The sequence below is a fragment of the Meleagris gallopavo genome, chromosome 4 (assembly GCF_000146605.3).
Source record: "Meleagris gallopavo isolate NT-WF06-2002-E0010 breed Aviagen turkey brand Nicholas breeding stock chromosome 4, Turkey_5.1, whole genome shotgun sequence".
Taxonomy (NCBI): domain Eukaryota; kingdom Metazoa; phylum Chordata; class Aves; order Galliformes; family Phasianidae; genus Meleagris; species Meleagris gallopavo.
Genome location: NC_015014.2, coordinates 22,494,937 through 22,506,019, shown reverse-complemented (window position 1 = coordinate 22,506,019; position 11,083 = coordinate 22,494,937).

Here is an 11,083-nt window from a genome sequence, read left to right as displayed (position 1 = left end):
TTTTGGTTCACTGCAGCAGAAGATTGGCAGAAAGCCTCCTATGCCTCTGCTTTTTGGGACTTTATGTTTTCACAGATATTTTTCTTCTTTCCTTGTTACAAGCTTATTTCTTTATAAGAGCCTCTGTAAGTTGTGGAATTGTAGTCCAGGCCACATGTACTAGTTTTAGATTTGGAGACTACTGTTGTGTTTTATTTATTTTTAATACTTCTCATTCTCCCAGACCAACTTGCCATTTAATTTGCCCAACAACTTATGCTGAAGGGATGTTGTAGTTTTATTTTTCAAGTCAAGAGTTGGCAAAACTCATCAGGTAGAAGCAGCAAGAGCTACGTTTGCAACAACTACCAATATGAGAAGTTAACACCCTTAACTCTGTATCTTGCCCTACACTTCTTCAAGATAATTACATTCAGCTAGGGATACACACACTGCAGCTTAGAAGGTCCTGCTCTAACATGAATTTCCTGGAGGTTTCCTCAAAGTTCCTACTTCTGTTAACTGCTACAATGGTTCTTTTTTCTTACTAAGCTACATTTTCCTCCAAGCTCTGAAGCAGAGAGATCAGGAACCAAGAATTAATTTGGATTAGTATTTCAAACACCTCTCATGTATGATTACTTTGATCTAAAGTTTGAAAATATTTGTCTGACTTAATACAGTGTGAAAGCACAGGTTCTTGAATAGTTTCTGTGCCCATGTTTGTTTTACATTAAATCCAAACCAACTGACTAATGGCATTAATCTCGACTTCCCACATCAACGGATTTCAGATTTGCCACAAGAAAAGGGGGTTTGCATTAGTTTCTATATTTGGACTGTCTCACCATCTGTACAAAGCTCATAAACCTAAGTGTTAAGTTGCAGTATCAAAATTAAAGCGGCCTTAGAAGAGGACTGACCTGGCCAGCAGCTAAGCTCCCTCCCAGCTTACTCCCTCCCAGGATGAAAGTAAAACTACATGGGTCAATACAAAGACAGTTCAGTAAGTGAAGTCAAAGAAAAACATTTAAAAAAGCAACAATAAAAACAACCCCAAAGCAAAACACAAGTGATGCAGAGGTAATAACTCACCACCTCCCAACAGCAGATTGATACCCAGCCAACCTCCAAGCAACAGCTACCTCTGAAAAGCCCACTCCCACCACTTTTATTGCCAGGCATGACTCTACATGACCTATCCCTTTGGTCAGCTGGGGCCAGCTGTCCCAGCTGTATCCCCTCCCAGCTCCTTACCCACTCCAGGATACCTGGGATGGGAGGCCTTCAGGCTGTGCTAGCAGTGCTCAGACAGAGATAAAACATAGCTTTATCAACACTCTTCTGCTCAAAAACCTAAACCACAAAACATCAGGCTGCTAAGAAGAAAATTAACTCAATCTCACCACACCTAGGAGAAATACTAAGTGTATCTTAATGGCAAGAAAAAATAACAAAATCCAAACTTAGCATTTGTCTCAATAATGTTCAAAGTTAAGCCACAACACCCATCAAGAAGTGTCTCTCTATTGATATACCTACAACCCTTGGCTCTGTTGATAGCCAGGTAAGAAATCAAGCCCTTCAAACTCTAACAAGCTCATGAGCTCAACTCAGAACTCTTCTATAAGCTAGCTACTATCATTTGGGTTTTATTAGCAGGAGAAAAAAAAAAAACAACAAAAAAAAAACAGAGTAGCAGCCACATCTGAGATGCAAATGAGTCTAAATCAGTCAGAGAATTAGTTCACTTTGTTTTAAATGGCATTTGTATACTTCATCAAAGGAAGTGCTTATAATGTACAATTATTTTATTTAATAGCTAATGCCTATAAAAAGTAAATGACTGGCAGCAGGAAAAGGGGAGACAAAGGACAAACCTCCTGTCCCACCAGTGACCTCTACCATGAGTTACAGCTACTGCATTCTGCAGATGTCAGAAGCAATACATTGTTTGTGTCCCTTCACTCCAAAGCAGCTCCCAAATGCAGAATGAAACAACAAACACCTGCAGCAAGGACACAGCATAGAGCTAAAAAGACCCCCGCTGACGCTAGCCACAGTCCTTCTGATGTTGAGATCATGTTATATTAAGATCTAAACTACTATTCACTTAAACTTAAGAACATTTTGGGGGCAAACATATTGACTTTGCAAAAGCAAGAATAGCATAGCTGCATCACAATCAGTAAAAGAGAAATCTAGATTTTCTTGAAGGAAATGAAAAATGAGAAAAAATTAGATCTGTTATATGTAGATGCTGGAGCTCATCCTCTAAGCAGACCTGCTATGGTCCTCCATGAGAAGGTTAAAACAGACATGCTTAAAGGTGTCAAAGAAAACAAGTCTGAAAAGCTGTACCACACAACACAGGCCTCAAAAAATTGCCAGCTCTTTCAAGGCCAGTAGGTCGACATGAGAAGAAAAATAATCTTGAAAGAAAAATTGCAGGCAATCCAACAAACCTGCTTTAGCATTTTACCCTGAGCAGCAAAGTTCACTACCAAAGCATACACTGGAACAAGCTTACAAAGATTTCTCTTCAGTCTCCTATCAATACAGGGCTGTAACTATTAGAACTCAAGCCAGAGCTGCAAGCAGACGTCTTTTCCTGGCTCAACACAAAGACTTCAACTATCCTTAACCTTTCTTTGTCCTTAAGTAACTACAATCTGCTCACATAATCGACAGGTATCAAAAATATTGAGATTTAAAATCCTCCTGATAAATGGCTTCAGATTGCCTCCTATCACACAGTGCAACCCACAGGAAATGGGACTGAGAATCCGCTAAGGTCAACAGCAGAATGCCAATGACCTGAAACAAAACAAGAATTTCATCATTTCATCCTTTTTTGTTTCCAAATTTGGGGATGAAAATGAGTTGTTCGTCAGTTTTTCATGCAAATATCAAAATAAAAATTGAATTAAATATAATTACTTTACACTATTTAAGCATTTCCTGTAATTTTTTCAGTTATTTATTTAGGGGATTTGACTGTCCTAGCTCCCTTTTAACATTGGAAACACCAGCCTGCTTAAAAGATACAAATTCATATTATTTACTGCAACATACTCTGTGAATAATACCTAAATGAGTATTTGTATAGTATGCTATATATAGTATAGAATATAGTCAAAGTACAGTAACAAGTTGTTCATCCTATAGAAAACCACTGACCCAAACCCAGAAGAGTTATACTGAAGTCAGTGTCATCATTTTTACTTAAATTAATGCTAATAATTAAATAAACTAATAAATGAACAACAGAATTACATCCAAACAGAAATCAGTAATGCTAGGGATAGGATAGGCATACTATATAAACTAAGCATTTTATTTTCTCAGTGGACTGTTTATTACACTTGGATAGGAAAAGCTAAGTTTCAGCAGTTCTTATAGCACATTTTTTATACAGCCTTCCCATTTAACTAACTGATCCTGTGGCAGCAAAATCATTAATTCATCTTCTGCTAGTAGTAGCCAAACCTCTTATTGCTCTCTATTCTCTTCTTGCTGGAAAGGAGGAGATGAACTTCTCAGCCTCCTATTCCTTTACATTGGCTTTCTTCCATGACTCTCATATTATGATTTTACTTATCACTCAACCTCTTATCAGAAGCAGCTTAGCCATTCCTAAGAAAAGACTGATTATTTTGTGCAGTTCTGCATAGGCTATTGTTTATGGAACTTCAGCATAGACATTACATATATTATTGAGTATCTCCGGAAAGGATATTAGAATATAATTACTGTAACATAACTGAGTTTTATTTGATGCTGCTAGCAAGTCAAGTCACGTTGGGCTTGTTTTAACCCTTAGTCCACAATAGTTTGCAGACTACTTCACCACTTTCAAAGGTCAGACACCCGTACCCAGCACCATGCCATTCAAACTCCTAATCACACAAATGATAACTTCCTGCAGTCACTGGGATCAGTATGGAACAACTAATCACAAACATTTGGTCTGAGTAGCATTATCCATTTGAAATATATCAGGTTAGTGAATGATTCCCAGATAGGCAACAACTTTCAGAAAGAAGCTATTAGCAAACAACAATAATAGCTAGGGAACACAATAGCTTATAATTTTCATGTAATATTTCTGCCCCCAGCATGGCTTTGCTGGTATCAACGGGAAAAGGAAAGTATTCCTTAATGCCAGGATATCCCAGTGCAACACAGTGATACGCAACACAGTTGTTCTCAATACAACCAGTGCCAAGAGTTAAAAAAGCTTTTAAGGGGTTGCTATCAAAAAACACAGTAGGGTAATTTTTTTAGACTGAGGAAAAAAACTATTCTGTTTTTCCATTGAAATAAGGTTTACATTTTGCTTTTAACTATCTATCTCTGCAGCACTGTTTAAGTGGCCCAAAGGCACTGCTCCCATCCTCCTGAATAAAAAAGGGTTTTGTTAGGAAAAAGACTCTTAAATAAGCTGAGACATACGCTATAACAGCATGTGTCCAACTATTCTAGTTTGGAACGATGCGTCACTCCCAGCATTGATTTATTAGGGTTATATTTGCTATAAGCACCAATTTGAGACTGTACCGTGCTTTCCACTTCACATACTGCCCCAAACGTTTACAAGAACACAGCGTCTGTAACAATGTTTATTCATCCACTTTTTAAAACATGCCATAATAAAAGCGTTCCCTGCAGTTCCCAGACTCATGATATTTTCTATTAGACTTTCTAAAACAATGACAGTCTGTAGTCTTGAAAAACAAAATGTATTAGAATAAAATGAAAACAAAAATTAACCATCCAGCTAGACAGATTTCTCCGTTGGTTATACAATCAGAACGGTTGCTTGTTGATGTACGTGATGTTTCTATTTTGGTTCTGAAAACAAAAGGGTGCAGGCTCAGAGTAAAGGATCATCAGGACAAGTATCCTCTTTCTCAAAGATAGGCCAACATGAATGGAAAGAGTAAGTGTATAATAATACAATTCAAGGGTATAACAATACTTTCCTTGAACGCTCTCCCAGCATCCAACCAAATAGAGATGTAGTGACTTCCTGATGTCATGTCAGTCTTTCCTTGAGTGAACTTAGCCAGCCTATCCTTCAGCCTATGCAGATTTTAATCATTAAAAAAGAAAGTGTAGCAGCTGCAGATATATCATCATCTTTCAAACTATGTACATAAATACACACTGCAAGTATGACATTGATTTTACTCCAGTGCCTCCAACTCTTACTCACCAAGGCCAGCTGTGGTAAGGGTTCAGGCACATGCAGCTTTTAAGTATATTGAACATACAGAAAACTGCAACAATAAAATACTATGTTTTGCATTTAAAATATGCCTTATTACACAAGTGAAAAAGACAGCCTGAGCTGAAGCCTGCAGGCTTGTATAGAGGGCTTTTATTAGTCAGACATCAAAGCACTCCTGTCAGTGAAAATGTGATCCTTCTTGAAAGCCTTCCGCTTTCCAATCCCTCTCTCTCCCCATCAGAGGAGAGGTACAAGAAGATTCTGTTCCTCCACTTTTTGAAATGAAAGTGCGGATGGAGGCAGAACTATTGGCATCATCAAACCAAGCCTCACAGCTAGTCTTGAGGACAAAAAAGAAACAGAAAAAAAACAACATTCTTATCCTGTAAACTGGACAACATTTATTTTTAAGAACAAAGTGTATCTATTGTGAGTAGGAGAAAGAAAGGGGTTGCCTTCACCATCAAAACTTTGAAAAGAAAACACAGCTGTACCTGCAAGCTTTCTCTCCTTCAGCAGAAGCATTTCCCAAAGCTTTCTTAAGGAGTGCCTGGAAGCTAAAGGTGCAAAATAAACTGAAATCTTGTCCATGGGAAAACAAAATGCTCTCTTTATTCTTTCATTACAATTTATTTTGCTTTTTTGTAATTGATGTGGAGGAATTCTGGATGAGAATGCAGCTGTCATCTCAAATTATTTTGTTTCAGACAGGCAGAAAAAGAAAAATAGGACATTTGTAACATGCCTTGAAGCAGCAGAAAAAGATACACATTAAAGTGAGCTGTTTAGATACTATTATAATCAAGGAACTATCACAGGGGAACATGCCACAGTCCTGCTCCCTCTGCCCTCATACTATATTAATGGCTCCCCCAGTTTTTTAGCTAAATCCTGTACATTGTCTAATAGTTTCCTGGCAAACCACTTAAAGTTGTTTTAGCTCTGCAGCCGCATGGGTAAAACAATCTAAAGGGCTCAAAACTCTGCCTAAGAAAGGGAAGACTCCGAAAGAACATCAAATGAGAACTGATACAAATCCTAAACGAAAACGCTAGTGTCCAAGTATCTTGAATTCAGCATTTAAGAAGGTCGATGCAGAAAATACTTTGTAGATCCCCAATAAGTGTTTATGAATATAAGCTGTAATGCAACGCCATTCCTTGTTGGAAGAATCCTTGAAAAAAAAAGAAGTAATCCAGCTAGGATACGCAGGGATATCTGAGCTCTCCTACATCAGTACAGATTAACTGCACCCAATAAATGTCATGTGAATCTGAACCTAATAAATGTTATGTTATGTGAGATCAACAGATATAAATACAGCTGACAGGATGCATTTTAAGTCTGGACAAGGTGAAGTTTAAACCTGCACTGAAGGCTAGGTAACACTTCTTGCTGCAGCTGTTCTGTGGGACCCTGTATTTGGAAGAAGGCAGAATTCCAAGCAAAGGTTAGGATCACTTGTCATCCCCATGGGTGGTCCTCCTCTTCTCAGCCTGAGACTCAGAGCTAACATTCAGTAGGTTCTGCAGTTTCATTCTCCCTTCTCTCTCGCTCTATGGACTTTCTTATTTTCTCCCCCTGCCCCAACCGACTTTCTCCTCCTCCTCTCCCTTCATTCTCTCCTGACCTCGGATTAGCTGTATGTGGCTACAAACATTAATTCTTACCAACAGTGTTTGTTGGGCAGTAAGCTCTCTGTGTTCTCACTGGCTGTTATTCCAAATGCTAGCCACATCGCATAAGTTGAGAATTACAACATCTGCATTTGTATACTGAAGGACTTTCTGAAAAGAAAGCAGGAGGCCAAATTCTGATCTCACTTATGTCACTGAATAATTCCACTGACGCTAAAAAGAGTTGCTACAGACTTCCCTCCAAGACAGCTGAGGTCAGCATTCCACCATTTGCTTTAACAACGTGCTGATATTTTCTTCAAATAAATAATAAGAAAAGGAAAATTATCGATGCTGGCACTCCAAATATTTGCTCCCTGTGAATATTTTTATGAAAAACTGCATTTTATTGTTTCTCCATTCTCAAATCTACATCTTCAATAGATGGGAAATTGCATGAGTATCTCCCCACGCTGGCCTTTCAATTTAGAAGAATAGTATTTACAATTCAAAAGAATAGCAGGAAATGTTTAATAGACTTAGCACTTGGTCTCTAGGAAACAAGAAATACCATGCTAATCACTGAAGGCTGCACCTTAGCTATATTAAAAGTGTTTAAGCGAGCATGAGAAAGCCTTTACCTTTCTCTATTATGAACAGACTGTATAGATATTAAAAGAGAAAGATCCAAAATCTGTTATATGAGAAAATTATATTATTTCATTGCAGATTTAAAAGGCAATAGAATTAAACTGAATTGGCATAAACAAAAAGTATCCTGGATATCTTAAAGATGTTAATGATCTTAAAACAAAACAAAACAAAAAAACCCAACGTTTTCCATATCATATATGTAGTTTGCAGGTAGAAACAAAAGAAAACATGTTAAAAGTTCAACACTGCAAACCATAGTAAAAATGGTATTTTTGCAGTTTTAGTTAGACAGGTTATACTCCACTGTTGTTTTTTTAAGATTAGTAATATTTTCACATTAACTTGCAGCACAAAGTTGCTGAAAATTCATTTTACTAATCTTAAAAATCTCTAATATATTTTTGAAAGTTAACACCACATGTATAGTTTACAACGAACATAGCAAAAAACATTAATATTCAACCCTACAAATCCAAGTAAAAAGTAAAATCCAGCTTAGATGCTGTAGTTATTACGCACATTTAATGTTACTAGCATATATTTGATAAAATGCAGTCCAGAAATACAGCTGTGCAGTTTTATTTTCATCTGCTTGCCCAAAACAGCACGCAGCCTTTATGGCAGCATTAGCCTTTCTCAGGTGTAATGATCAGTATAAACAGAAAAAGTAATCCTCAGTCTAAGTCAGAAACACTGTTACTTGCCTTGGCAAAACAAAGCAACTTGCACGTATCTTATTTTTAACTTCAAGACTATAATCCTCTGTTGAACACCTGCATGGAGAAAACCCACCTGGCACAAGCACATCAAACTACACCTAGAATACAGTGGAAAATTACACAGTTAACACGTTACAAAACCAAAGCAATTAGGTGCTGAAGATAACAAGAGGGACAATAACTTTTTGTCACTGTCTTTTCTTGGAATTTCCTACGAAATAATTTCCCAGTCTCATGTCTTCAAGCATGAATGATGCACTTGTTACTCGTATCACAGAGACTATTAACACAAGTGTCAGCAGTACGTTGGATGGTTCTACAGACCAAAACTTCCACCCTGTGTGGACTCACAGCTGTATGAAGTTAAACTTAATGGGAAGTTAAAATCCACAGCAGGAAACCGAATTTGGTCACAAATCCTGACCCCACTATAAGGGGGGGTGTCTGTACTCACCATAGCAACACATTAAAGTCTTAGAGTATTACACTCCAAATTAAAGATATCTCAGCCACCTAGAGATAGGAGGTATAGCATATATAATTACAATTTCTGTAATTTTTGCATTTCACCTTTAGAACTACATCAGTTTCAAGAAATCAGCTCAAATACAGGCAAATCAGAGCCACAAATTTTTTTGAGGTGAAGACTTGGGATTTTGACATCAACTGAACTTGTTTTTGTTTATTAGCTCACAGTATCATGTTAAATAGCATCTTCAGCATAGATGGCTGCCATATTTATAATTCAGCAATACCTTGCAGCATAAAGACCTGACTATATAAAGAGACATTTGAGAAGTATCACCTCTGAAAATAAGCCAGTAGCACATAGATATAGAGTGCAACCAGTGCTGTGAGGCTCCCTTGGACATACCAGGAAATGGGCAAATTGGGCAAGACCATCACAAAGGCCCTGTACACTTCATGCTGTCTGCCAACACAGAGTGCACAGCCAAGCACAGCTAAGGTAAAGCTGCAACTAGCAATCCCCTGGCCTTTGTCAGCTACTCTGGGCCAGGGTCTGCCCAAATGTCTGCTGTCAGCAAACCATGCCAGCCTCTGGCCCTGACCCAAGGCCCAGTGCCACAACTGTGGGGCAATATCTAACACTGGCTCTCCTCACAGGACCTGATCCTCACCCTTACCTGCAGACTGACAGGTGTCTGTTCCCAGTAAGGTGACCAATACCCAGGGCTATCCCTTGTCATCCTAGCTCCCCGGCTAGGGGGTGAGATGTCCCTGCCCAGATATGGGACACCATGAATCACCCAACCTAATGCTAAAGATGGTGCTTCTTAGATAGGAAGTTTGGACCACAGTCATCATTGCTGAAATGCACCTCCCGCTGCCTCACTGTGCTCATATCCACTGTTTGGTCCCTAGAAACATTCAGCAAGTATCAATGAAAGTCAGTGGGTGCCATTTTTTTCTGCATGGAAGAATTCAGTGACACACTTTTTATTCATATGTGCATATGTGTCAGATACCATTATATCAGACTGCCCCTCTGCTGCCATCTGTCACATGGCAACAACACATAATGGAATATTGGCGGGAAGGCTCAACCTCTATTGCTGTACCAGCAGCATCTGCATCTGACATCTGGTAGATAAACACCATAAAATAGGAGGCATTACTTTTGGAGCAGCCCTCACATTATTCCATCAAGTTCCTAAGATACAGACATCACAGAATCACAAGATCACTTAGGGCCCTCTTGAGGTCATCTTATCCAGCTGCCAAGGAACTCCTTTCTTTTTTTTTTTTATTTTTAATTATTTAATGAGGCCAGATATTTGTAGAAATCTTCAACTTACAGAACGCTTAAAAAAGAAATCACAAAAACACATTTTCTACCCCTCTCATAAGCAATAGACTGTTTTTAAAAACAAAGCTACTGCATTTCTGACCTTAATCAGTGTGTTTTGAAAGTGTCTTGTGATAGCTGCATTACATCACTTAATCCTCCTAATTAGGACCATCCAAAAGTACTTATTTTATTAGTACATTAGATTCAAATTTACGCTCAGAATGTTAGTCCCAGTTAACATAGGTTAAAGCAATTATGCAAACATATTTACATCTTGAATTAATTGTACAAACAATGATTTCCAAAATAAGTAAACCCTTAGCAGGTTATCTGCTTTATTCCTATTCATCTTTAAAGGGAAGAAAACAGTGTCTGGCACAAAACATTCTCTTCAGAAAATATTGTATTTCAGCATTACAGCTATGAATTATCACATGTTCTGGATAGAAAGAAACTGGACTCATAGAAGACCATATCTATAATGGCCCTTTAAATGATGGCATTTACAACCTTGAATTTTGGTAGAACATTATAGTTAACTCACAGCCTTATACTTATTTCATTACAAAGGGAACAATCTGAGCAGTTACTTGTAAACAAAAACATCAGATTTTTGTTATGTCTTGTTTATCTACTGCAATTAGATTTTAAAGCCATTAAAAGTTGAGCAAATTATAATTCTAGTTAAGGTTTTAGTAACTTGTAACACTACTATTTTATTCTTATACAATACTTTTCATCAAGATCTCAAAGTATTTTTTTTTTTTTAAAGGAAGGAAATGTCACTGAACCATTTTACAGGTAGACAAATTTTACAGATTTCAGTTTTTCTCTGCCTATTTCACATCCTCCTATGCAAGGAAAAACAATGGATACTATATTTAGTAATGGTTTCCAAACTGGTCTGAGACTGTATTCAGCAATCCACACAGCCATACATGAAAGTGTTTTTGGTTGCCCCTTACAAAGTGTGTATTCATCCAAAAATTCTGAAATTTCATAGCTGATAATTGGCCTCCAAAATTTCCAATATTGCTGTCCATCTATAAACCTTCCCAATGCCAGCCCCAAC